The sequence below is a fragment of the Dipodomys merriami genome, unplaced genomic scaffold (genome assembly GCF_024711535.1).
Source record: "Dipodomys merriami isolate MVZ:Mamm:240054 unplaced genomic scaffold, mDipMer1.0.p SCAF_14, whole genome shotgun sequence".
NCBI lineage: Eukaryota > Metazoa > Chordata > Mammalia > Rodentia > Heteromyidae > Dipodomys > Dipodomys merriami.
The window spans coordinates 12614005-12640592 of record NW_027202715.1 but is presented as its reverse complement, the minus strand read 5'-3'; the positions used below and the strand labels follow the sequence as shown (position 1 = coordinate 12640592).

General features: G+C 38.8%; 1 protein-coding gene across 2 annotated transcripts in view; it reads left to right on the top strand.

Moving 5' to 3' along the window:
* Grid1 (glutamate ionotropic receptor delta type subunit 1) overlaps nt 1-26588 on the top strand; it is a 762765-nt gene that overhangs the window by 471191 nt on the left and 264986 nt on the right. The window lies entirely within an intron of this gene.

Below are 26588 nucleotides of genomic sequence, written 5' to 3'. Positions count from 1 at the left end.
CTTGCTATTGTTCCTAACGTATTTATAATGTACCATATGATTTTTAAAATTTCTTTGTATGTTCCTCCTCCATGGTATAACTCTTGTTTTCACTGAATTCGATGTCGGTGCCCTGCATCTTGTATATACACTTCTCTAGTTGCGGGGGGGGGGGGGGGAAGGGGAAAAACAAAATGCTTAAATAGGGATACAGGTTGACTACATTGAAAAACAAACTTTACAATTTAGGTGGGGGGGAGTGTAGTTGTGGAGGTGGGAGGGAAGGGAGAGTAGAGGAAAAACAAAGGAGGATAGGAAATGTACTCATGGCCTTGTTCATGTAACTGTAACCCCTCAGTACAGTATTTTTACAATTAAAAACGTATTTAAAAAGAAAAAGAAAGGAAGGGAGGGAGGGAGGGGAACAGGGAGGAAGAGACAAATGGAGTATATTAATTTGACTAATATGTATGTGTGTGTGAAATACCACAATGAAGTCTCTTTGCATAATTAATATACACTGGAGAAAATGAACAACAGGAATATATAACAGGATTTTGTGTGTATACCAGGAAAAGGTAAATCATCAAAGTTTATAAGAGTAAATGTGGTCAAAGTACTTCATATGCATTTATGAAAGTAGAACAATGAAACCTATTGAAATCAATTTAAGAACTGTTGAGAAAAGTTGAAGGGGCCATGAATTTGGCCTTCGGATCTAAGCATGTATAGAAATATCACCATGAATTCCCTTTGTACAACCAATATGTGCTCATTAAAAATGTTAGGACTCTTTCTTGCTGTTGTTTTTAATGTATTTATAATGTACCATGTGAGTTTTTTGTTTCTTTTGTATGTTCTTCCCCCATGGTATAACCCCTGTTTTCACTGTATTTGATTCCAGTGCCCTGCATCTTGTATATACATTTTTCTAATTTGGGGAGGGGAAGGGAAATAACAAAATGCTGAAATAAGGAGACAGGTTGACCCATTGTAACAATGAGATGTACAAGACAGTATGTTGAAAAACTTTACAACTTCGGGGGGGGGGAGGAGTTGGGGAGATAGGGAAGGAAGATATGGTAGGGGAAAAACAAAGGAGGAGGTAATAATGCTCAATAGGAAATGTACTCACTACCTTACTCATGTAACTGTAACTCCTCTGTACAATATTTTTACTATATATATATATATATATATATATATATATATATACAAAAAATTAAAAATGAAAAAATGAAAAAAAAAGGAATTAAATGTTAAGACATGGTGCTGGTGAATGGCTCACACCGGTAATCCTAGATCCTCAAGAGGCTAAAATTCAGAGGACTGTGGCTTGATGTCAGCCTAAGCAAAGTCATCTCTAAAATAACCAGCAAATAAAAGCTGGGCTGGAGGTATGACTCAGGTTTAGAGTGTGGGCTGAGTGAGCAAGCTAAGAAAATGCAAAGTTGTGAGTTCAAACCCAGTACTAGCAACAGTAACCAAAAAAAAAAAAATCGAATCTGGAACAGTGTCCCCTGCCCTCAGAGAGGTGTCTATGGGTCATGAAACTACAGCTGGTCAGGCTGTGAGGACCTCTCTACTACAATTCACTAAAAGTTCCTGCAGACAGACAACTTACTTTTCCTCAGGGCCTCAGACTCCATGTTTATAGATATGATTCAACTGTTCCCAACAAATGGTATTGCCATTTTGCTGAGTTTTGACAGAAGAATGCTTCAGAAAGGGTGTGCTGACACTTGAGGGAGTTTTAAAAATAGCTCTAATTACCACATGCAGTGAATGTATCTGAAAACTAAAGGTTAGCAATCTACCTTTCTGCATTCTAATCCATTGCTCTTCCCACAAATGGATTCCGGTGGATTCAGATGAACTTGCTGCTTGTGCCAGAAAGGCCTTATTACCTGTGCTTTCTACCCTGTTATTACACCTCCCTTTGCCATGCTGGATGATAATGTTACAGCATGTGGAGAGGGAGAGGAGAGCATGTGTGTATGTGTGCATGTGCATACACGTATACACATAGGGGTGCTGACTTCATGTAGACCCCTGGGGGATAGAGCTATTCAAGGAGAGACCTACCAAAGTGAGAGGCAGAAACAGAGGCACCACATTATTCAAACCACCAGAGCATCTTGCTATGGAGTGTTTTATGTGATGTTTGAGGGTTCACAGAGTCAAGAGATTCAACTTCCCTTTGCTTTTCTATTCCTTCAAACCAGGGAGCATTCTGTACAAGAGAGTAGCCTGTCTTAGAGCTGGCTGAAGAATTCCAGATGCATACCATGGGCATTCAGAAAGCAGAGTGAGAATGTAGGATGTAGGAGGTGAGGATGAAGAAGTAGGATACTCGTTTCCTGCAGGTGACTGATGCTAGAATACTAGTTTCCTGCAGGGAGTAAGGCTGTAGGATGTAGGATGTGAGCAAGTAGGATGCTAGTTTCCTGCAGGTATGCTGTCTGGCTTTTCAGCTTCTGACTTTTTTTCAGTGGTAGAAGAGCCAGCTGCTGCCTCCCACATGCCCAGCATTTCTTCCATTTAAATAGTACTGAAGAGTGTGCCTGGTGAAATGAATGGGGTCTGTAGGCCCTTGTCCTTATCCCTAACCTTCTTCTTCTTTCCTGCAACAACCCTGAGCTGGCCCTTGTCATCAGAAGCAAGGGAGCTCACATTACCACTTACCTACTATGTGCCAGGCCCTGCATGAGACTCTTTATAGACCTTTTTTTTCCTCAAAAGAAATTGGTCCATGAACTCAAAGGAATGGCAAGAAGTTTGATCCATTATAACAGAATTACTTTCTCTTTGTTCTCATGAAAGTTTTGCAAAGGACATTGGGTTTTATATACTAAGATCAATCACTGAAAGAACTCTGTAGACCCAGAAATCCCACTACTGGGTGCATATTCAAAGGAAAGGGTTTGGGTATGGATGGACCTGGAAAAAAATATGTTAAGTGAAGTCAGGCCCAGAGAGACAAAGGATGCATGGTTTCTCTTTTCTGTGGAAGTTAGCTCTAATTTATAAGCATATATGTAAACATACATAGTGCTATATGCATAGATACACAAAGGTATTAACTAAAGCATAGCATGTGCAAGGGAGGATGCTAGTGGTATCATTCCTGTGAATGGCTAACTTACAACCAACTAACAAAATGAATACTAGAAAGCTGGAACTTAAGATGTTGGGGGTTGTAAGGTAAAAAGGAGTGGGGAGTAGACAAATGAAGAGAGAATGAGTGGGAGAATGCAGCGATAATATTCAGTGTATCTATGTGAAAACAGAACTAGGAAAATCGAGGGGCCAGGTGGGGTTGGGAAATGAAGGGTGACATTAGTGAAGATATGTTATAGTTATAAAATGACCTAGTGTAACTATTATCTTTAAGTAGCAACAGCTGTTTTGTACAACTACTTAGAGAAATAAAATTATAGCAATAAAATTAAATGGAAATGAAAGCAGCATTTAAAGGAGACATCTGTATTATCATGTTGATCATAGTGCTATTCCACTATTCATAACAGGCAAGACAAGTGTCTATCAGCGTACTGGAGAAAGAAAATGTGGTACATACACACTATGAAACACTTTTCTTCCTTAAAAAGCAAAGTAAATCCTGTCTTTTATGACAGCATAGATGCACCTGAGGGCACTATGGTAAGTGACATCAAACAAGCATCGAAAGACAAGTAGGATACAATCTCATTCAGATGTGGAATTCAAAAGAGTTGAACTCAATGAAATAGGAAGTGGAATGGTGCTCGCTAGGGGATGGGGTAGGGCTTGAGGCAATGGTGGTCAAAGGACAGGAGATGTCAATTAGACAGGATGACTAGCTCAGGAGAGCTTGTGTACAATATCATCGCTGTATTCTGTAACAGTGAATTGCAGTTTTCAACATTACTGACGGTAGATTTTAAGTGTTCTTATCACAGAAGAACTTACGTGCAAAAAAAAATGCCAATCAACTTAATCGTTCTCCACAGCTCACATATTTCTAAGTACCTCGTGGTATGCCATAGATTCATACACTGTTATGTGTCAATTTAATAATAATAATAATAATACACAGGGAGATCTGAGTGGGCACTCAATATGTCCCAACCCACACTGGACAACAAATGGGTTAATGATGATTTCTTTTTTCTTGGGGACCAGACTTCCTAAATAGCCAGCAGCCTTCTCTCTGCTATTCTACTCTGGAGGTGAGTGTATCCTATGGGTGGGACCATTAGGCTCCTCCTCCATCTCCCGACCTCTGCAGGAAAACTTCTTGGCCAACAGCTGTTACCACCACTTAGTTCCTATGTATGTATGTATGTATGTATGTATGTATGTATGTATGTATGTATATGTGAGTGTCTATATACACACATGTATATCTATGATAAGTATGTATATATGGGTGTATAGGTATATATTTATGTGTGTGTGTGTTTATATATGTATGTGCCAGTAGTGGGGCTTGAACTTGAGGGGCTTGGCGCCTGTCCTTTAGGGTTTTTTTTTTTGTTTTTATTTTGTTTGTTTTGTTTATTTGTTTGTTTTTCCTTAAGGCTAGAGCTCTAGCATTTGAGTCACAGCTCAACTTCTGGATTCTTATTGGTTGATTAGAGATAAGAGTGTCTTGGGTTTGTATTCCTTGGTAGGTTTTGAACCGTGATCCTCAGATCTCAGCCTCCTGAGTAACTAGGGTTTGTTACCTAGTTTTAAAAAGGGAATATCTTGGGAGAGAGAATGACATACATTTTTCCAGAGTATAAAGTGTTGCTTGCCTCTATGTGTGTGTATGTGGTGAGGCGAGGATCGAGTGAGAAGAGTAACAGAAATGAGAGTAGATAAAAACAGCCAATTCCTTGTGATTATTCTATAATAGCAGGATAAAAATACAAGTTCACAGGTCAAGATCCTTTTAAAGTCTTATCTATATAGTTTATTTTGCTAGATTGAGTTTTTTTTTTAATGATCAGGACCAGTTTTGTGATATAGTACTATTTTCAATGAAATATGTAACATCATAAATAACATTGGGTATACTATTTAGCATTTTGTATTTGAAGGAATTTGGTCATTTAAAAGAATCAGAATTTATGCAAATTGTCACCATTGTTAGAAACTTAGGTTGGTGAAAGCGCTGTTAAATAAATTAAATTCCACAATCAACAGGCTAATACCTAGGCTGGTTTTTGTTGACTTAAATCAATCTTCCAGCTATTATGCTGAAGTAGAACATTTTGAAGCAAAACTTGGCTTCAATTTACAGAAACACAGAACTTTTGGTTAATTAAGAATAGATTAAAAAATCATGAAACTTGCTCAAATTGTTTTTATTGTAAGGATACTGTACAGAGGGGTTACAAGTTACACGAGCAATGGAGTAAGACTGAAGACCCAGAAATGAACTCACAGACCTATAGACACCTGATCTTTGACAAGGAGCTAAAGAAATAGAATGGAAGAGAGATCGCCTTTTCAGGAAATGGTGGTGGCAAAATTGGTTAAGCACTTGTAGAAAAGTAAAGCTAGACCTGTATATATCACCCTGCACCAGAGCCAACTCCAAATAGATCAAGGACCTCGAAATAAAAGCAGATTCCCCGAAAACATTATAAGAAGGAATAGGAGAAACTCTAGGGCTCCTTGGCACAGGCTGAAATTTTCTCAATAGAGACCCAGAAACACAACAACAAATCAATTTATTTATTTTTTCTGTCGGTCGTGGAGCTTGAGCTCTGGGCTTGGGCGCTGTCCCTGCGCTCTTCAGCTCTAGGTGAGCACTCTACCGCTTGAGCCACAGTGCGACTTTCGGTTTCTTTCTTTTTTTTTTTTTTTAAATACCGTACAGAGGGGTTACAATCACATGGGCAAGGTAATGAGTACATTTCTTATCAAGCATTGCTGCCTCCTCCTTTGTTTCCCCTTCCCATCCCTTCCCATCCTCCCCCCCAAAAAAGTTGTAAAGTTCGTTTTTTGACATGTCTTGTACATCTCATTGTTGCAATGGGTCCACCTGTATCCCTATTTAAACAATTTGTTTTTTCCCTTCCCCTCCACAAAGTATACCAACATCAAATACAGTGAAAGCAGGGGTTTATCGTTGAGGAGGGACATACAAAACAAGAAAGAAATCGTCTTATAAATGTGTTAGAAACAATTGCAAGAAAGAAAAAATAACATTTGAATACTTACCTGGGGGTTCATTTTGCCTAACATCAACTTATCTGACCATTTCTGCTAGTCCCAGACATATACTAGTAATTGTAAATAAGGGAAACCATTATTGGAGATAAGAGTCTCATGGAGTTTCCTGCCCCCCGCTGGCTTTGAACTGGGATCCTCAGATCACAGCCTCCTAAGTAGCTAGGATTACAGGCGTGAGCCACTGGTGCCTGGCCCTACAAATCAAATTTTTTATCCAACAGAAAGGAATGAATGAGCAGGTTCAAAGGGTGAAGAAGAGACAATGGAGAGAAGGTTTAATAATTAAACCTTGAGAATCCTGCCTGTTTAAGGCCATAATTACATGGCTGGGCCTCTTCAGCCAATAAACAAGGGCTCTCAGAGAGCACTGGAAGTTTTCAGGGAAGAAGCATAATAGAAGCAGAACCAGATTCAACTTCTTCCCCAAAGTCATATTCTGCCCTAAATCCTGTGGACTGTGTGTGTGTATGTGTGTGTGTGTGTGTGTGTGTGTGTGTGTGTGTGTGTGTGTGTGTGTGTGCGCGCACGTGTGCATGGCAATTTTGATTCTTCAGGATTTTTCAAATCCTCTTGGTGTGTGAAAACTTCTGGAGTCCAGAAATTCTAAGCCATTTCCTCCAGATACCAGACTTTTGGATCAGGCACTTCTATAGAATTTCATATCATTAAAGCTTGGTGCCTTAAAAGAAATGTTCGATTTAACCTAATTGTTCAGATTGCTATGAAATGTCATTTCATCTCCCCTGAGCGTTGACTTCAGGATGAAGGACTCTATAACCCATTGGGTTTTTGTTCCTTCAGTCTCACTCACAGACCTGGAAATGATATTGCTTTGGTTTTGATGTGGATTTTCTAATCCAAAATTCTTGTTTGAAACTTGATCTCCAATCTGACAGTATTGTAAGGTGATAAGACCTTTAAGACATGATTAGGTTGTTAAGGAGGATTCATACCTTTATCAAAGGAGTGGTTCTGATCCTTAAGTAGCTGACCAAGTTGATGTAAAGCAGGGCCAATCTTGCATTTTATTTATTATCTTAAATAATCAGTCTTTGTTGTTGGTGGTGGTGGTCCTGAGGCTTGAACTCAGGGCCTGGGTGCTGTCTCTGAGCTTCTTTTGCTCAAGATGAGCACCTTACCACTTGAGTCTTAGCTTTTTCTGAGTAGTCTACTGGAGACAAGAGTCTCAAGGGCTTTCCTTCCTGGGCTGGCTTTGTATTTCAAATCTCAGATCCCAGCCTCCTAAGTAGCTAGGATTATAGGCATGAGCCACTGGTGCCCAGCTAATAAGTCTTTTTTTCTTGATATTTTTATTATACTTAAGTTGTACAGAGGGGTTTCAATTCATATTAGTTTTGAGTACAGTGCATCTTGATCAGTGTCATCCCTCCCATCCTTCTCCCCATATCTATTCTAATGCCATGCATCCTCTGGAGTTATCTAGCTCCATTTTCATATATACTCATTATATACTGTGACTGCATTCATTCACCCTTTCTCTTTCCATTTGTCTGTCCTGCTCAATTGGCTAGATGTATAGAGATTTGCTGATATACTGATATATGGAGAAGACAAATTACTAGTCCAAGGCAGGTGCCTAACATGTGTTTAATGTTGGGGAAGAGAAATGGAGATTTTAAGGTATGTGTGGGGTGAGTGGAATTTTCTATATCAGCTCTGAAGGTGATTGAAGTTAGTCTGACTCTGGTGCCTGCACTCATACTTTTTAATAATCTTCTTACAGTATAATTTTCATTTAAAAAATCCTGTACAATATGATGGGTACAGGTGTAGTTTGGATATAGACTCTTATAAAACTACCACCACCACAAAAATAATGAACATTTGTCTGAGATCTGAGAATCAATTAGAAGCCAATCTGGGCAGGAAAATCCCTGAGACGCTTATTTCCAATCAGTTACCGCCCCTCCCCCCCAAGTCAAAAGTGGAGCTGTAGCTCAAGTTGTAGAGTTCTAATCTTTCACACAATAGATCAGGTACAGTGCCCAGGCCCTGTATTCAAGCCCTAGGACTGGCATACACATTGACACACACACACAAAAAGAACATTTGTACTACCTACTGCACATTCCTTACATGCCACACAATGAATTTCTCTTTCCACCAATTCCCAGGCAAAATGTCACTAAAGATTAATTTGTAATTTCTAGAATTTTATACACTAGAATAATGCAATATGTAATTTTGTCTATTGTGCATCTTTCAGCTAATGATTTGAAATTCATTCATGTTACTATATACACTATGAATTAATTTTTAATATGATGTGAGGTAAGGGTTGAGGTTAATTTTTATTTTTTTGCACATGATATTTACATTGTTCTAGTATCAGTTGTTGAAAATGTTACTCTTCCTTCTTTGGGAACTTTTCTAAAAATTGATTGACCTTCAACATATGGATCTAGCCTTGAACTTGTCATCGTCTTTCATTGACCTACATGTCTATCTCTCCACTAAAGACACTCTCTCTTAATAATCATGCTTTATAGGTAGTCTTCAAGAAAATGGAGTACCTTTTTAATTTTAATCTTTATTTTCACCTTTCAATGTCCTTCACATTTTCATTGAGCAAGTCACGGGAGTATGGATGATACAAAGGAGGAGGCAACAATGCTTGATAAGAAATGTACTCATTACATTGCTCATGTAATTGTAACCCCTCCATATGGTATTTTCACAATTAAAGAACATAATAATAAAAAAATTAGAGAAATTCTCTCTTTAAGTTTCCAAACATGCTTTACCCTAGTTGTAGCCCTACATTTCCATATACGTTAGAATTAGCTTGTCACTTTCTAGAAAAAAAGACTATTAGGATTTTAATGCCAACTGTATTTAAACTGGATAGATCATATGGGAGAAAAGCAACATCGTCACAATATTGATCTGTGAGCAAGGAGTATCTTTTCACATATTGAGGTTTTCCTTAATTAATTTTAGCAATGTTTTGCAAAATTAAATGTGCAGGTCTTGTGCAATTAATATTCAAGCATCTAATATTTTTGATACACTTGTAAGTAGTATTGCTTTTTCAATTTGCAATTGCATGCTTATAACAAGTTGAAAAGGCAATTGATTTCTGAACATTGACACTATGTCCCCTGAGTCTTTCTAAACTTAAGGAGTTTTCTTTTGTCCATTTCTCTCCAACCTCAGTCTTTGATTTCTTTTTCTTAATCTGAATTGCCTCTTTGTTTTTCTTGCCCTTTGGCCCTGGCTAGAACTACCAGTACAATGTTGAATCAAAGTAAGAGGCGTTCTATCTCATAAGCTAAATAGAGCCTGGTGTGTCTAGTATTGGTGGAAGAGCTAATAGCGATGGATATCTTTGCCTTTTCCCTAGTCCTTGGTAAAAGCATATAACCTTTTACTATTAGTTACAATCATAGATGGAGGTTGATCATAGATGCCTTTTAAAAAAAAGTCAATTTGATACAGTTTTATACTTATTTTACTGAGAGGTTTTTTTAAACTTAATTAGACATGGAATTTGGTCAAATTCCTTATATACATTTATTGGGATGACTGTATGTTCTGATCTTTTTATTGTGTATTAAGAAGTAAAATTTACTTGATTTATTTTTTAATCTAAAAGCAACCTCATAGTCTGGGATTAAATTTCATTTGACCAGGATTGTTTTATCCCTTTTGATTTGTGGTATTTAAAATGAGTGAAACACTTTAATTCAAGTATTAGCTAAAATTTTTAAAGAAGTTTTGTATCTATGTGCATGAGGTATATTATTTATAGTTTTTCTATATTAGCCTTTGGTTTTGTTATTAGGGAATGTGGCCTTTTGGAATGAGTTGGGTATGTTTCTTCCTGTCTAATTTTTTAAAATTAAATTGTTGATAGGAAGTGGAAATGTGGCTCAAGTGGTAGAGCACCAGCCTCAAGCAACAAAGTCCAGCAAGAATGAGTGGCACTGAGTTCAAGTACTAGCACATTCCCAAAAGTTGTTCATAATTGGCACTATTGCTGCCATAAAGAAATGTAGAATTTACCAAAGAAATTATCTGGGCCTGAAATTTATAACTGTTCTCACACCCTCATATGGGAAAACGTTCATGGTAAAATAATTTATTTAACAGCTATGACAGTATTTAGGATACATATTTCCTCTTGATATCTTAACAGGCTATGAAAATACATGTCTTTCAGGGAAAATAGTATACTTCACCCACATTGTTTTAAGTCTGATCTGGTAGCTATACATTTTCTACCTTTTAATTTTCCCCTGAAAAACTGCTTTGTTTTTGTTATACATAGAAATCTAGTAAAAAACAAAAACAAAAACTGGAGGTGTGACTCAGTGTAACACACTAATCTGGCCAATGTAAAATCCTGAGTTCAAATATGCCTTCTTACCCGCCAAAAGAAAAGAAATCCGGGAAAACACTAGGTTTGTTTTCAGCTCCATTGAGACGGAAATTTTCACTGATTTTGCTTGCTTTGTTTTTAATGAAAAGTCAGCTGTCCATCTTACTATTTTCGTTTTTTTCTTGGCCGATCTTTTCCCTCTGTTGCTTTTAAAATAATTTTAAAGTGTTTCTCTTTCATTATGTACTTGTGTATGGTTTTCATCAGATTTGAGCAAATGTTGCCTTTTGTTTCTTTCCATACTTTGCCCCCTCCCCATGCCTCTCCTCCTTCAGAGGCTTAAGTGGCATAAGCATTAACCTGCTTAGAATCATCCTGTTCCCACTAACAATATTTGTTTTTCCCAGTCCTTTTCTCTCTCTGTGACTGATTTTGAATAATTTCTGTTGTAATACATTTAAGGTCATTGATTGTTTTCTTCCACAGTGTCTAATCTACTATTAACTTCATCCAGTGTCTTTTTCATTTGCAGAAATTCAATTTGTCTTTTATTGTTTTCTGTATCATGCACCTGCTATATCTTGTTGGCTATGTACTATATAACAATAATATTTATGATAGGTGTTTTAATGACCTGTTCTATTATCAGTATAATTTCTGATCCATTTTTATTGACTATATTTTCTCCTCATTATGATTTGTATTTTCCTGCTTCTTTGCATGTGTGCCTGGTTATGTATGTGTGTGTGTGTATGTGTGTGTGCACATACTGGGGCTTGAACTCAAGACCTCACACTTGCACTCAGTTTTTTCTCTCATGGCTGCTGCTCTATGTCTTGAGTCATCACTCTACTTCTGCCTTTTTGCTAGCTAATTGGAGATAACAATCTGGAAAATTTTCCTCTGTGAGCTGGCTTTGAACTGCAATCCTCAAATATCCGTCTTCTGAGTAGCTAGGATTCTAGCCATTAGCTCTGGTAATTTTTTACTAGATGCTAGACATCTTAATTCTATATAGTTGGGCACTTGATTCACTTTTGTTCCTTTAACTCCATGTACCTTAGTTACTTTGAAATATTTTGCTTTTTCAAGACTGGTTTTAAAACCTTGTTTAGGAGGCAGATCTTATTAGACTGTTGCTATTTGGGTCCTTGATCCATTATTGTGGTTTGCCATGCCTACTTCTTTCAGGTGATACTTTTCCTGAACTGAGGTAGCTTCTTCATGTGTATGCATTAATCAGTCAACACTGTCAGAGATTCAAAGAGAAGTTAATGTGGATTTCTGGAGGGTCCTTTCTTTTTCTCTCTTGCATGATTCCTGAGCTTATGGATCATAACTGCCTTGAACTCTTCAAACCCCAGACTTTCTGTTCCATTCATGGAACTTCATGGGTTCCCCTTCCTGTGCTAAAGCTGATTCTTTCTTTAAAAATGTATTGTAAAGGTGAGATACAGAGGGGTGACAGTTACATAAGGAAGGTAAATGAGTACATTTCTTTTTGAACAAGGTTACCCCCTCCTTCATTTTCTCCTGCTTTCTTCCCCTCCCACTCCCTTTTCCCCCAAGTTGAAAAGTTCATTTCCAACATAGTGTCTAGTGAGTATCACTGGGCATTGATTCACCCTTTGTCCCACTGTTTTTTTGATTCTCCTTCTCTCCCTCAAATTAGATAAACATATATACAAGACCAAAGGTACAGAAATAAAAAACAGTGACAACATGGATTAAACCAAAGGAGAAAAAAAGAAAGAAATGCAAATATTACACTAAAAAAGTCATATTTCCATACCTTAGAGTTCATTTTGATAAGCATCATTTTATATGGTTATGTGCATACAGCTATTGAGCTATTGTGATCCTCTACTAAGAATTTCCTAGACATATTCTAGTTATTACAAATGAGAGAAACCATGTCTTACAAATGGGGTAATGTCATTCTTTCTTATGGAAATACAGAAGTCCATTGTTTATATACCACACTGTCTTGATCTATTCATCTACTGAAGGTATGGTAAATAATGCTGCAATGCACATGTTTGTGCTGGTAGCTTTAGTGTGGTCTTGTTTGTGGTAATCTGAGAAAATGCCCAGGAGTGGCATTTCTGGGTCATAGGGTAGTTCTATGTTTAATCTTTTGAGGAACCTCTATAGTGCTTTCCAGAGTGGTTGAACAAGTTTTCATTCCCACCAACAGTGTAGTACCATTCCCTTTTGGCCACATCCCTGCCAGCATGTTATTATTAGTTTTCTTCATAATGGCCATTCTAACTGGGATGGGATGGAATTTCAATTCTGTTTTGATTTGCATTTCTTTTTTTAATTTTATTTTATTTGTGAACATACTGTACATGATTTGCATTTCTTTTATGGCCAGAGATGTTGAACATTCCTTCATGTGTCTTTGGCCATTCTTATTTCTTCTTCAGAGAAGTCTCTCTTTAAGTCTTTAGCCCACTTATTAATGGGGCGGTTGTTTCTTTGAAGATTTGTTTTTGGGGGTGTCTAGTTTTTTAGGGTTTTTTTCTTTTTCTTTTTCTTCTTCTTTTTTTTTTTGTTATGAGGCTTGGACTCTGGGCCTGGGTGCTGTCCCTCAGCTCTTCAGATAGAGGTGAGCACTCTACCACTTGATCCACAGTCTACTTCTGGTTTTCTGGTGGTTAATTAGAGATAAGAGTCTCACAGACTTTCCTTGCCCCAGCTGGCTTTGAACCACAGTCCTCAGATCTCAAGTCTCCTGAGTAGCTAGGATTACAGGTGTGAGCCATTGGCTCCTTACTTCGGGTTTAGTTTCTTGAGCTCTAACTATATTTTAGATATGAGGCCGTTGTCTATTATATAAGCTAGTAAAGATCTTCTCCCCAATCTATATGCTTTCTATTTATCTTGTTAGCTATGTCCTTTGCCATGAAGAAATTCTGCAGTTTAATGCAATCCCATTTATCCAGCCTTTCTTTGATTTGTTACGTTTCTGGAAGTTTCAACTTGTGCCAAGGAGCTCTAGTATTTCCCCCATCCCTTCCTGTAACATTTTCAGGGTACCTGATCTTACATTGAGATCTCAATCCATTTGAATTTGATTCTGATACAGGGTGATATATAAGGATCTAACTTCAGTTTTCTACATGTGTATAGTCAATCCTGCCAGCACCATTTGTTGAAGAGGCTCTTTCTTCCACCTAGTGTTTTGGCTTCCTTATCAAAGATTAAGTGACCATAGGTCTGTGGGTTCATTTCTGGGTCTTCAATTCTATCCCATTGGTCCCCAAACCTATAAAATCTACTCTTTAAGCAACAAGCTCAGTTTGACTTCATTCTCCTTTTCTTGGATGTCATTGTCTGGCTATGTCTATTACTTCATTTTGGTTAAAATAGAAACTAAATTCACTACATAGGGATCCATCCTGGCCAGCACTCACATTCTTGGCCACCATCATATATATCCTTTCAAATTCACATTTTCAGATCTTTACACTTGTACTAACACAACTGAATCTTGTTCAAATGTAAGGATTTTAATATGTTAAACTTAGAACTGTAAACTTCAGAACCACACTGTATGAGAGCTTTTGAAAAACTCCATATTTTTTCATCTTGAGAAAAATTGGGGGGATGATATTTCAAGATTTTAAATTATAAATGCAATTAAAATTTATAATTTTCTGTTCATCTTTGGGGGATGCAAAACCAAGAAGTATTAATGTGGAACGTAAGGCTTTATTTTCCTAGCAGTAGGGACAGTTGTACACAAATAGAAGCAGATTTAAATATTCCCCTGAGACAAATAGGTATTGCAAACAAAATAATTAGAATGGTTTGTAACAAGCAAGCAAATGAGTGCTGGGAAGGAATCGCCGCTATTATATTTATTTTTCTGTTTGAATATCTGCCTGGGGAGTAAGCTGCAAATTAAAGGACCCAATTTGCTTTTAAAATTTTAATGACAGAATGAAAAGCATTGGCTTTGTGTTATGGAGAGAGTTACTTAGGTCATAGCTTTTTAAATGTTAAAAATTTTGAGCTTCATTTTGTATATGGGTATATGAATAATTTTAAAGAATTCCTTTCTTTTCCCTCTTTTTCTCTTTCCCCACGCTCTCCCCTCCCCTTCTTCCTTTGCTCCTTCCTTCCCTTGCCTTCTTCTCCCATAAGCACTAACTAGGCTTGGTACTCAGCATTAGGAATCTTGCAGAGTATGGAATATAAACTCTGCCCATGAGGAATTGGTCTGATTCTAACTCTGGCTTATGGATTATTGCCTTCAGTTTATTTTTAGTTCTGTGGGTGTACAGGGTCCTGAATTCATAATACTTCTGAACTGCATCAGTATGGGTATCTTGTAAGGGACCAGAAGATCCTTATGGATTTTGGATCCTAGTATATGGCGTTTCCTTATGCAGTTCCTAGGTTAATTGCTGCACTGCTCTGCTGGAAGCACAGGATGGCAGGAAGGGCCACTTCCTGAATACAGGAATTTTGAATACAGAGTTTCATTCCCTGGACTTTCTATGTGGACTGTGACCCCAGTTGTTGAACTGCAGGGACTCTAGCTTTTCCCTGTCTTCCAAATCCCAGGTGAAACTATTTTTAGCCTGTCACTGGAGTTATTTTAGTGCTTTCTAAACCCTAGTTCTAGACCTGCAGCAGTTTACATTTCAGATGCAACTTAGAGCATTTTTCAGGAGTATCACAGCTGTCAAAGTTAGGACAAAGTTGGCAATTGCTAAGCCACTTTGGGGAAATTGCTTTGACCTACCTTGCATGTTCTGAGTTCATTGAAACGATGGGAAAAGTGTATGCGCTGAGATGGGTGAGATGGAGTCGTGCGAATCTAGTGCTTGTCAGGTTAGTAGAAGGAGGAAGCCCACAGGAGATGGAGACAGGAAGTGAAAGGAGAGAGCAAAAGTAACAATGGGAGAGGATGCAGTAAGAGTAGGAGACAAGAAAAAAGAACAGGAAAGAGATGAGGAGAATGTATAGAAACCACTACCCAGGCCTACCCATAATCCACCACTAACCAGACATCCAGAGGATCTGCATGGGCTGTTGCCAGTAAACACCAGAGACAGAGGTGGGTTTCTGCATTTACTGAGAGAGAGATGACCCATCTTGTGCTCCTGATCAAATAGAATAGAACAAAAGAGAACAAACTTTTAAGAAATCGAAACTCAATTTAATAAAATAGAATAAAAGACTCACTCAAAATATATAAGTCTTGGGAATGCCTCTTGGACTCCTCTGGCTAGGACAATAGTCTTTGTTAAGCCAGAAGAGCTGGGATAAGGTTTTCTGGAAATGAGCAGAGGGCCTGGATGACATCAATCCTACCTTAGCCAGGCACTGGTCTTGAGGAAACAGGATTAACTGGACAGACCAGATCCACTCAGGAAAACTTGCTGTCTTCAAAGAATGACATTGAACCATCATTTGTAAGGAAATGGCAAGGCTTAGAGAGGATTATGTGAAGTGAAGTAAGCCATGCCCAGAGAAGCACAGGTGGCATGGTTTCCCTCACTGAGGAGAACTAGAAAGTTCTTGTAAATCTGGAAGTAAAGACACTGAGTGGAACCCAACTGGTTATACATGAATTAACTGAAGTATAATAGAACCTGTGGAGAACACAAATAATATAATTCTTTAGAAAGACTAACTCAAAACCTAACAAAATGAGTACTAAAAATGGGTACTTGGGGGAGGGGGTGGCAAGCAGAGAGGGGTAGAAGAATGAACGGAGGAAATGAGTAGAATACAGACAAAAACACACTGCATAAGCCACAGAACTGAGAAAAATAAAGGAAGGAGTGGGTTGAAGGGGTAAAGATGTTGAAGGGATGACATAGATCAAGATGCACTGTATATATAAATTGTTTTGTTACATGGCAAAAATTCAATATATAACCTAAAAATTCAGAAAGGTGAGGGAAAGGGTGGGGTGGGAGGGATGGTGAGAATGTGAAAAGGGGCAACATGGATCAAGACACACTGTATTTACAACATGCTCTGTTGTCCAACTACCTAAAGAAGATAAAAATATATTTTAAGAAACTTGCTGTGTTGAAGGAGCTGATGGAGAAGTGGAGCTTTGCCACCTCTGTCTTGGGAAGTCCATGGCAGAGGGGCAGGCAGGGTACTGACTGGACTGGGAGCAGAAGCCATGTGTGTCATTTGTATGAATAAAGCCACAGCATCTTTCATATAAGATCTCAGTGTATCTAATAACAGGCTGGTTGAGCCCTGGTGTGTTGTTTTGGCAAGATCTCTTGGGGGATGAGGGGCAGGAGAGAAGGTTGGTGAAGATGGCAGTGGGTTGCAAGGGACTTGCTTAGTAGTTCATGGGCCATCTCAGGAATGATGAGTTGGACAGATGCCTAGGTGAGTGGCCCTTTCCAACAGGAGGCTGGGAGGAGGCATGTGTGTGCTGTCTCACAAAGGTTATAGGATGAGCTTTCTTTCACAAAGGTTATAGGATGAGGTGCACTCACTCCGTTGTGAGTCACATGAATTCAACTCATTGAACATTCTCAAAAGCCCTTGGAAGTAGTTATCCCACTTAGATTGCACACAGAGATATTAAGTGCCTTGTCCAATCTATATAGCCAAGTCTGGTCCCCAGGTCTATCTAATCAGTGACTCATTGAGTCACTGCCTAATGTCCTAGGTTGGGATTCTTGAGGAATCACATGAATATCTTTTGAGAATTCAGATTCTGATTTACTGGGCCTAGGTGAGGCCAGAGACTGCCTTTCTAAAAAGCACCAAGAAGATGCTGCTGTGTTTGGCCCGTGGACCACAGTTTTTTCTCAGTGCTTGTCCTGTGGCTTGAAATCAGAGCCTGGATGTTGTCCTGAACTTTTGTGCTCAAGGCTAGCACTCTAGTAGAGCCACAACTCCACTTTCAGCTTTTTGGTGTTTAACTGGAGATGAGTCTCATGGACTTTCCTGCCTGGGCTAACCTTGAACCACAAGCACCAGATCTCACCTTCCTCAGTAGCTAGGATTGTAAGTGTGAACCACCAGGGCCTTGCTCACACTTTATTATTATTATTATTATTGTTATTATTATTATTATTGTGTGTCTGTGTATGTGTTGGTACTGAGGTTTGAACTCAGGGACTCAGGCTCTTGTTTAGCTCTTTCACTCAAGGCTGGTGCTCTACTACTTGAGTCACAACTTCACTTCCAGCATTTTTGCTGGTTAACTGGAGAGAAGAGTTTTATGGACTTTTCTAAATGGGCTGGTTTTGAATCTACATCCTCAGAGCTCAGCCTCCTGAATAGCCAGGACAACTGGCATGAGCCACCTTCCCCTGGCTTATTATTATTAAGTACACAAAGGAGTTTCAGTTCATCAGGTTACTTTCTTATCACAATGCATCTTTTTTTTGTCAGTTGTAGAGCTTGAACTCTGGGCCTGGGCGCTGTCCCTCAGCTCTTCAGCTCAAGGCTAGTGCTCTACCACTTGAGCTACAGCACCACTTCCTGTTTTCTTATTGGAGATAAGAGTCTCCTGGACTTTCCTGCCTGGGCTGGCTCTGAACCACAATCCTCAGAGCTCAGCTTCCTGAGTAGCTAGGATTATAGGCGTGAGCCACCATCGCCCGGCTTTCACAATGCAACTTGATCAATGTGACTCCTTCCATCATTCTCCCTCTCATCTATTCCAATACTACTCATCCATTCACATTTCCTAGTTCCATGTTCACATATGTGCATTGAGTATTCTGACTGTATTGACCACCCTTCCCCTGTCACAGACCACACTTGTACAAACAAGGAAATTCTCTCTGCAGTTTTCTGGATCCTGTATAAAAAGAGAGACTCAGCAGAATGCTGTGAGGTTTTCAGAAACAGCTAAGGAGACAGGGTCTGACTCTGGGCAGAGCTACCCCTCAGATGATAGCCTTTACCCTGATTTCTTCTGTCCTGGCAATGTGACCAGCACCAAGCTTTAAGAGTGTCCTGCCACCCTCCCTTCCTTCCCAATCTTCATGGAGCCTTGGTTCACCTTGACCTCGATGCCCTGGTATGCTATGATGCAGCAGACACCCCCAAAATCATGTTGACTTGTCTGGGAGTAATTCTTTCATCACCACTTTATTGAATCCTGCTTCTATTTTCTCCACGTTTTTCCAAGCCAGTCTTGTCTATGAAATTTCTCTACTATCATTAACTTTAGATTACTGACACCATAGATTTTTTTTTAAAGGGGAATAAACTTTATTATTTCTCCAGAGATGGAATAATGCGAGTATCACACAGATGTTTGATAGATTTCAGTCTTTCTAAGGAATAAAAAGAAATGACTAACGGTGTGATTGCATAGCTCTATATAAGTTTAGAGATCCATATAAATATTTAATAATATTTCTTCCTGATATTGGATGGTTCTGAAATTTTACTGAAGTCTTAAAGATCAGACAAAAATGTATTTGTGTACGAGGGTAGTATCTGGTTTCTCAAAATGCATATTTAGAAAAATGAGATCCTTAGTATTTTAATTGCCATTCTGAACATTTCTTCTCATAAAAATTTATCCTCTCTGCTGTTCAGCCTGACTTAGAGTGAGATTCCCGCCGTGATTCAATCTATGTTCAATAAAATGTTTCTACGATGCTTAAAAGGTCAGATGGTAGAAGACACCCACACACAATTGCCATTCAAATGTTGCCGTATTTGAAACCTCAAATTTTAAGAGAGTTAAGGTACAATAGAACTTTGCTCTATACTGCATTACACATCACTATTCTGGTTTTTTAATTAGGGAGTCAGAAAAAGCTAAGCCAAAATCTCTTGAATGGTCTGCAAATGGATGATCTCAGAGGTAGTTTCAGTGGTTTCAGACTGGTCATGGGAAGGCAAAATGATCACAATGTGAAGGTCAGCCTGGGCTACATTTTGAAAGGTTGAGGGAGTGCTACAAGGTGTAGAATGCCTGCCTAGCCAAGCCCAGGGCCATCATCACCACAAAGATCCCAAAGAGGTGTTAGATGGGAAGATGAGAGAGTAAGCAAGTCCTCAAGCCCCTGCACTCTCAAAGTGATGGGTCTGCCCATCAGGCAGAATTTGCTCAGGACACAAATATCCAGAGTCAGGAAGGTATGGACTCTTCCAGGTATTCTTAGGATTGTATAAACCTTTTTAGAATTCACTAAGCAAGCTCTCCTCTTATCTCTTCACTAAGAAATGGGCTCTTAATGCTCTTCTACAACTGTCTAAAGTCATTCTGACACGTCATTCTGACCACACCAGGCAGGATGACATCCTGCTGTTGGGGGTGTACTCACCTCTCACCTCCAAGAAGCTGATCATGGGGCAAAGTGCATAGTTGGGTGATTCCAATGTGGCAGAGGAAGGGGAAATCCTGTCAGGAAGGCACAAAAAAGGTTCTTTCTTTATGTTTACCCAGTGGTAACCACTCTGGCAAAGCAGACGTGTGTACGCCACACTTAAGATCTTTTTCTTTTTTGGTGCCAGTTCTGGGGCTTGAATTCAGGACTTGAGCTCTGCTTGTGAGCTTTTGTGTTCAATTCTAGTGATCTTCTACTTGAGGCACAGCTCCACGTCCTTTATTTTTATTTCTATTTTTATGTTTTGGTAGTTAATTGGAGATAAGAATCTTGTGGACGTACTGCACCACGGGCTGGCTTTGAGCTTCAGGCCTAGTGTTTTTCATTTTCTTGTGTCTCCCAAGTATTCTGTTAGTATCATTTCCATTCTTTTTCTAGTTAGAAACAAGGGACACTTTAAAAATCCATTTGTGGTCTCCCTATCAATTGCTCATCAACTTTGGGGGAGAGGTTGAAAGCTCTTTTGAAAAGTCAATGCAGCCTATGGGCTTTCTCCACAGGAAAATGTGCACACAATCGTATTCATTTCATATTTTGAAATGGTGAACCCCTGTGAAGTCAGCCATAGACCCTGGCTGAAGACACACATTTCCTCCGAACAGAGGCAATCAGATCTCATTCTCTTCCTTAGCATGCTCTATAAGAAGGACAATTTTGCTTTCAATCAGTAAATTAAGTATGTGCCTTCTGGGAGGATGTGCGAATTGGCTTTTCTTTAGAATTCTTCTAACTTTTCTTTGGTCTTAACCCTTCGTAAGTAAAGTAGAGACTTGTAGTGGTTTCCTAATGATTTATTTGACTTAAGATACATATTTTTTCTTAGCTTCAGTGTATATTCTCAGTAGATAACTGGAGATAGTATTTTTATTATTCAGTGCACGAAGCAATTTCTCACATTTTATTGTACACATAGACATTTTTCCTCTAAGTATGCTACAAGGCACAAAAGAGTCTTTTTCCACTTCTTTTTTTCCCTGATAATGGGCACGAAGAATGTAATGTTAACTTGAGACCCTAGCTCTCATTCCGTCTGTACTTGTTCTGCTGTTAAAATAATCTTAGCAAATCATAAATATGCATTGTTTCCTATTGAAAACAGAGCCATAGCCATCCGTGCTTTACTGCCCCTCTATCTGGATTCTGTCATCAGTTAAGTTTTCCAGATTCTAAATTTTCACTGTTTCTACTGATAATCCCTTTAACATTGTCTTTAAGGGCTAATTTCTTGAGTGAGTGGTGTAGATGAAAAAAGATTTATGGGTGGAAACTGTTAGATTGTAGGAGGTACGGCTAACCTCAATTCATGGCAATATTTCTTCAAAGGAAGTCTAGTGGAACCTACATAGAGCTTGTCTTCTTTATCCACAGTGGTAGATGATTCAATAATGCAATTAGAATTTGGTCAAATGGAGGAAATTGTTCATGTGTCTCCTGGGCCCCTTATTAATAGTGTACTTTCTATTGATGACAGTGAAGCTAAGAAAAGGCAGTCAAATGAAGCAAGTATAAATTATAGCACAATAACTGAGACTTAAACAATCATACAGCCAAGACATATGGGTAGCAATTTGGGGCACAGGTGTGTGTTCCAGAAAAAGAATTAGGATCATGAACTAAAGAATTTGAATTACATACAAAAGGTTTAGTAGTATGTCTTGATGGAAGAGTAATTAGCTTGAATGACACTCCCAAAAGGGGGAAAAAAGGACTAAAATAGCTAAATATAGTATATTAAAAAAGTCAAATAGAAGCTGTCAAGAGTAAGAACCATAGAGACAAAACATAAAAGGAAAAAGGAAACTCCTGGCAATAAACGAGCTTCAAATTTAATGTTTGTCCTGAATGTCTTGGCCACGCGGTAGAAACTGAGCTTTTGTTCTTACAATTCTGTGGGAAACAGGACAAAGAAGATCAAGTCAAAGAACCAACTAAGTGTGTTGCCTGATGACAGATTTCTACCTAGCCCTGGAAACATTTCCTCATTCTTAGAATTAATCAGAAACAAACACATTGTTCAGAAGATAGCAAGGGGAACTTCCCATTTTGACTTTGGAATTGCATGGAAGGGGGCATTTTCTTAAGAATGGATAACTCAAAAAAAATAAAAATAAATAAAAATAAACAAAAACTTGAGCTGAAGAGCTGAGGGATAATGCCCAAGCCCAGAGTTCAAGCCCCACGACCACCACCACCAACAACAACAACAAAAAAAAAACACAAAAGAATGGATAACTCATGCAGGTTTGTGACCCAAGTTTATGCCATTTGTGTTGTCTAAAGGAACTCGAAGGAGAGCTTCCTTTACAGTGGTTTAGATGGGCAGTGTATAGGAAGTAGAAGCAAGCATAAATTGCTTCTAAAATATGTGAATGCCAGCTAGATTCAGAGTTCTTAGTGAAGTTATAAGGAACACGAGACTGAGAAAGAGATGGAGAGAGAGGCATAATCTCTGACACACAATATTAAATGAGTGTGTTTAAATATGTCTTAAAAATAAAGAGTTGTGTGTGTATGACTTGAAAAATAGTAAGCAAAATTGAAGTTGGAATAAACCAAACATCAGGAAATTACAAATCCTAATAAGTTAAAAACCTTACAGGAGACATTAAATATCAGAGTGGACCTACAGAGAAAAAGATGAAAAACATGAAGACATTATTTAGACTGTAGTCAGAGAAACAAAAAAAAATGAAAAGGACATTAAGACACATAGAAGATAACGAACAATATTTAACACATATTTGTTTGAATTTCCAAGAGCAAATAGTAGTAAATGAGGTTGAAAAAATATTAAAGGACATTATGGTTTATAATATGCTACAATCATCAGGAGAAACCAAACTCCAGAGGATCAAGTAGATGACAAAAAGAAAAAGCTCACATCTAGCCACACCTTAGAATGACAATGTAGGAGACCAAAGGCAAAGAAAACCTGAAATGTATCTATAGAAAAATGACAGATCATCTACAGATGATTTTTAAAATCTGTATGTGGTAGTTTATAAAATAATGGGGCTGGAGTGTACTAGAAGGGCACAAAGTGATAGAATGAAACTCCTGGATGCTGTTGACACATATAAAAATCTTCAAAGCCTAGTCTTAGAATATATGAGTGTTATCTTTCAGTTATTTTTTCATTTTCTGTCAGAAGTAAGATTTTATTGTTGAGAATTACATTAACAACACATGAAATTGCCTTGCATAATTTCATACTTTTAATATATTTTATTATCTTTATATAATTTTATAAAGCACTACCATTCAATAAATCAGTTTATAAGTATAAGGCAGCTTTTTTATTCTCAACTATTTTGTGATAATTTGTTATTAGGGATATAGGGAGCTAGCATTGGATAGTAATGGAAATTTAAAGACTGCCACACTGCTTTCCATGGGAGAAGAAAGAGCGGCTAACTTTTAAAAATGCATTGTATTTATAAATTGTCATGTTGAACTGAAATCCCTTTCTCCAATTACTTAAAGAATATAATTAATTCATTAATAATGTTTTTTCCCCCCATCGTGGGGCCTGAACTCTGGGCCTAGGCACTGTTCCTCAGCTCTTCAGCTCAAGGCTAGCACTCTATCACTTGAGCCACAGTCTACTTCCGGCTTTTTCTGCTTATGTGGAGCTGAGGAATAGAACCCAGGGCCTCATGCATGCAAGGCAAGCACTCTACCACTGAGCCACCTTGCCAGCCCCAATCATAGTTTTTTAAAAAGAATAATATCAACATGGCTTGAGGCCAGCTCTTGGCCAGCTCTAGGCAAAAATGTGAGATTCTGCTTGGAAGATAACTAAAGCAAAGAAGTGTTGGGGGCATAGCTAAGTGATAAGAGAGCTCACTTAGCAAGCCTGAGTCCTTGAGTTCAAAAGACACAAAAGCCATGAATAAGATAAAAATATATTTTCAAGTAGTGGAACAAAAATAAAATGAAACAGTTTACACCAACAATACTACATAAAGGTAACGTACCCCAGAAAGGTAATGTCATATGTAAAGCTTGATTCAAGTCCAGCCAAAAATGTCTCACAAATATACTAGTAGATATTGGCTACTTAGGCATATGTGTAGTTTATAAAACAATGGGGCTGGAGTGTACTAGAAGGGCACAAAGTAAGATAGAATGAAACTCCTGGATGCTATTGACACATTAGTTGGGCCTCTTTAGCTGGTCATGGAAGTACACATGGATGAAGAGAAACAAACACTGGATGGTTTTGCTTGTGCATTCCAGTGAGCATTGTGTCTGATGTTACTTTCACTGCTATCTCCCTGACTTCGGAGAGTCGTGTGTTACACAGCAGCTTGCTTCTTTTTCTCATCAGCTGTAGTTCTTGGGGGGAAAAAAAAGATGTTCACCTGGGACAAAAGGAAAGTGTTTTGTATTTTAACTGATTTTAAATTGCCCTCTGCCTCTTTAGGGAGGTTTGGAAGTTGGGACCTCTTGCTGTGGTCCAGAGATACCAACTGGGAACTAGTGAGCAGGAGTGAGAAATCCTTTAATGCTATCTGTGGGGCCCCACAGGTGCAGTGGGACCGGAGACCAGGGCCTGCTATATTGCTGCCAGAACAGACTAATCACAGGGATTCACAGTTGGGAAGAGGGAAAGAAGTGACCCTTCCCATTGCCCCTAAAGAATGGGGGATATTGGTACCATGCATTTCCAGATTGCATGTTTCTGGAGAGAACAGAATAGCCCCAGGGGAGGGTAGCAGCATACTGGCAAGGAGAGATCATGCTTTGATACAGAGCAAATGGATTCAAGCTAGGCCAGGTGAGACAAGATGGTCTACAATGTTCCAACAGACTCTGATTGTGGAAGGCATATGGCCATTAATGGCTTGGTGGGAGGCTGTGCTAAGTCTTTTAGGAGTCCTGGGCAGGCGAAGTGAAAGGGCAGATCAGGGCAGCTGGGAAGACTCCCACCCCCTGCTTCAACACAGTCACTCACCTGGTGTGAGTGGCTTGTGAGGTTCCAGGAGAGAGGATGCTTGTACTTAATGCAAGGTTCTGGGCTGTCTTGGAAGTCATCTCCCAGGTTTCCAGGGTCTGCATGGGGGCGTAGATTACCCTTTTGGAATTGAGGAAACATGAGACAAAAGAGCTTCTAGGAAAAGTGAAGGGTAAACAAAGGAGGAGGCTGCAATGCTTGGTAAGAAATGTATCCATTATCCTGCCCATGTAATTGTAGCCCCTTTGTACAGTATGTTCTCAAATAAAATAAAATACAATTTAAAAAAAAAAAAAAAAAAAAAAAAAAGAGCTTCTAGGAAAATGACTGTTCCTCTGCAATGGCCTCCTCAAGAAGATGTGGGAAAAAGAAACAATATGAGACACGCCCATTTCCCCTCCAAGGTGTGCTGGCTCTGATTCACCTCTTTAGGGGAAACTGAAGCAATGTTTCATGAAATCTTACAATTTCTTTTCTTCTTGTAAAGATACTGTACAGTTACACGAGTGAGGTCATGAGTCCATTTCCTATTGAGCATTGTTACACCCTCCTTTGTTTTTCCCCTACTATCCCTTCCCTGCTGAAACAAGGATACAGGTTGACCCATCGTAACAATGAGACCTACAAGACACTATTGCATAACAAACTTTACAATGGGGGGGGGGGGGAGGAGTTATAATTTCTTTCTTTGTTTCTCCTTCTTTCTCCTCTCTCCTCCTCCTCCTTCATTCTTCCATCTTCCTTCTCCTCCTCCTTCACCTCTTCCTCCTCTTTTTCTTCCTCCTCCTCCCCCTCCCACTCTCCTCCTCCTCCACTTCCTCCTCCTTCTTCTTCCTCCTCCTCCTCATCTTCCTCTTCTTCTATGCCAGTACTAGGCTTTGAACTCAACACCTCATGCATTTTTTTTCTCAAGGCTGGTGCTTTACCACTTGAGCCACACCTCTGTTCTCGTTTTATTTCTGGTTAATTGGAGACAAAAGTCTCACAGACTTTTCTGCCTGGGCTTGATTTGAACTGGGGATTCTTAGATCTCAGAGTCCCAAGTAGCTAGGATTACAGGTATAAACTACCAGCAACTGATTCCTCAATTTCTGCATGGTTTCTGGAATAGTAACTAGCTGGTCTATTTCTCTAGGTTGATGAGATTAGGGTGCGATTTCTCTAAACCTCTATCTGTGCTCTGGGCCAGTTCCATGCAACCAATCCTCTTACCTTGGATTGTCTATTGGTCCCAATTTAGCAAGTTCAAATAGATTTGTCTGGAATATTAACTTGCAATAATTGGTTCGTTTAACTTTGTGTGATCCCTGCAGGCCAGCCTACTTGGAAACTACTGATCATGCTAAAGGCCATGACTCTATATTTCACAGTCTCCCTGATTCAGCATGTGGTTTTAATCTACCATACCCCCTTCCTGATATGCTTCCAAAGACCAATCCTAAATACATTGTTTGCTATCTTGCCCTTACAAACATTATGCTCTTGTTTAAATGATCACTATTTTCTGACTAATTTAGGAATTCGTTATCAGTCATCATTTATTTCTAACCTTGTTAGCTCTATTTACACCATTATGGAATTTCAAATTTCCCTTGGGTCATCTGTAAGGAGAAAGATTTAAAGCTTCTTTTTTATTATTATTGTGAAAATACCGTACAGAGGGGTTACAATTACATGGACAAGGTAATGAGTACATTTCTTATCAAGCATTGTTGCCTCTTCCTTTGTTTCCCCTTCCCATCCCTCCCCCCCCCCC